Source organism: Lathyrus oleraceus, chromosome 2 (assembly GCF_024323335.1).
Source record: "Lathyrus oleraceus cultivar Zhongwan6 chromosome 2, CAAS_Psat_ZW6_1.0, whole genome shotgun sequence".
Taxonomy (NCBI): Eukaryota; Viridiplantae; Streptophyta; class Magnoliopsida; order Fabales; family Fabaceae; genus Lathyrus; species Lathyrus oleraceus.
The window spans coordinates 239,940,943-239,943,339 of record NC_066580.1 but is presented as its reverse complement, the minus strand read 5'-3'; positions in this window follow the sequence as shown (position 1 = coordinate 239,943,339).

The following is a 2,397-nucleotide window of genomic DNA, read 5'->3' as shown; positions in this document are numbered from 1 at the left end:
GGGAGTACAAGAAGCTGAGAGTTGTAGAACATTTAACCCGACTTGGCCTATTTAGGACATAGTGTGAAGACTGTTCAAGTGTATACTTGATAATTGTTGTTACGCGATACTACATTCAAACGAGTTTCTCTTGAGAATACTATGGGTTGATGAGCCAATCATCCAAACCTATAGTATCCGATAGATGGTATCACGACTCTAGGAATTTTTTTAGAACATGCTCTACATGTTTTTATCCTTAGTACACTCCTTTGGGATGGTTCTTAACCCACCTCCATGCTCGTGACTCATAACAAACCCTTTGATTCTTGGTTGATCCGATCAGTTACCGTCAATATCAATGGGTCTTGGGTATTGATAACGTGAAAACCCTAATTTAATAAAATGGATGATTGATATTGATAATTACTTGATCTATCCCTTGACCTTTGTTTGTGTGTGCCTTGTGTGTGATCTCTTCTATGTGATTGTTGCATTTATGCATACATGCACATCATAGCATTCATCACAAAAATAAATTTCAAGGAACTAAGGTTGTATTTCCAAGTATTTTCAGACCATGGATTGTGGACGAAGTAACACGGAGAAATACGGTTTTAGATGTCCCAACTTGAAAGAGTTAAGGAAGCTAGCATCCTTTAAAGTTGATCCCTTGGATTTCAAAGAACATCATGGGAAGCTTCTATTTGTGTTGTCTACCGAGGTTATTGAAGGACTCTTCAGTGTGTTGGTGTAGTTCTATGATCCTCTCTACCAATACTTCACCTTTCCTGATTATCAGCTTATGCCTACATTTGAAGGGTATGCTTATCTCTTGGGTATACTCGTATCTGACAATGTGCCTTTTAGTGGATTAGAGGAGATTCCGAAATCTCAAGTCATAACTGATGCTCTTCATTTAAGAAAGTCTGAGATTGATGCAAATATGATGAAGAAAGGAGGTCTACGAGGTCTGACTTTTGAGTTTCTGATTGGGAGAGCTACCACCTTTTCTCAAGCCGATAGTGTGGACACCTTCGAGGCTATCTTCGTACTTCTTATCTATGGTCTAACATTGTTCCCTAACATTGATAACTTTATTTATGTTAATTCCATTAGAATTTTCTTGATTGAGAATCATGTTCCAACTCTGTTGGGTGACACGTACTTCTCTCTACATCTAAGGAATTCTAAAGGTAGTGGAACCATTGTTTGTTGCATCACTCTTATGTACAAGTGGTTTATTCCACACTTGCCTCAAATGTCAGTCTTCCTAGAGAACAAGAAATGTCTACGCTGGTCCCAGAGACTTATGTCTCTCACTAATGATGATATTAATTAGTATAATTTTGTATGCGATGATTTGAAGGTTATTGATAGTTGTGGTGAATTCTCTAATGTGCCTCCCATTAGGACACAAGGAGGAATCAATTACAACCCTGCTTTGGCTCATCATCAACTTGGGTTCCCCTTGAAAGATAAACCTAAAAACATTTAGTTAGAAGGTCTGTTCTATCAAGGGGGTAAAGATCCCCAAAATTTGAAGGGTATGACGGTGCGTTCTTGGCATAATGTTCATAGGAAGGGAAGGGCCGAGCTTGGGTCGTGCAATTGTGTAGCTTTGGTACCTTACACTAGTTAGGTGAAGAAGAGAGCTTTGGAGTTTAAGATGTCGTATGCCTGTGAAATACCTATGTTTATGGTTATGGTTGAACCATCAACTCTTCCTAACCAATATGTAGAGGAGTTGGAAGATGCACTAGCTAAGATAAAGCAAGAGAGGGACCTTTAGGAAGAACGGTTCCATGCTTTTAATCGAAAGTAAGTGGAGTTGCAACTTGAGATGAAAGACAAGGATGCATTCATTGAGATCCTCGAAGATCGTGAAGTTAAGAGAGAGAGATCCAAAGGATTTTTTTCCCTCTAGTATCCCTCAATCTTTTGGTGCTTGGAAAAAGATCGTTGATCAGCTCGTCATCGAGAAATCTCATATGAAGACCGCTTACGAGTCAGAGATCAGACGTATTCAAATGAAGTACACACCCATAGCCAGTTCTTCTGATGCAGTTGATAGGGATACTTAGGAGGCTATTTTCCTTTTCTCTTGTATTCGTATTTTGGTTTCTGAAATTGTACTAAGTGTAATCCTTCCAAATATTATGAATGAATATGAGATTTTATGGTCAATTCAAATTGTTATTATTTATTATTATTGTTGAAATATTTGCAAATAAGAATTTGTATGTTCCTTAAAAATAATAAAATAAAATAAAAAATAAAAAAAATATTGCATTCATGCATCATTTGCATTGCAGGTTTTTTGCATTCTAGCCCTTCGGCCTGGTGTCTCATGATCTTCATCTTTGTATCAGTCAAGATGATGCATCAATACAACACCCGTGAACTCAAGGAAGAGGT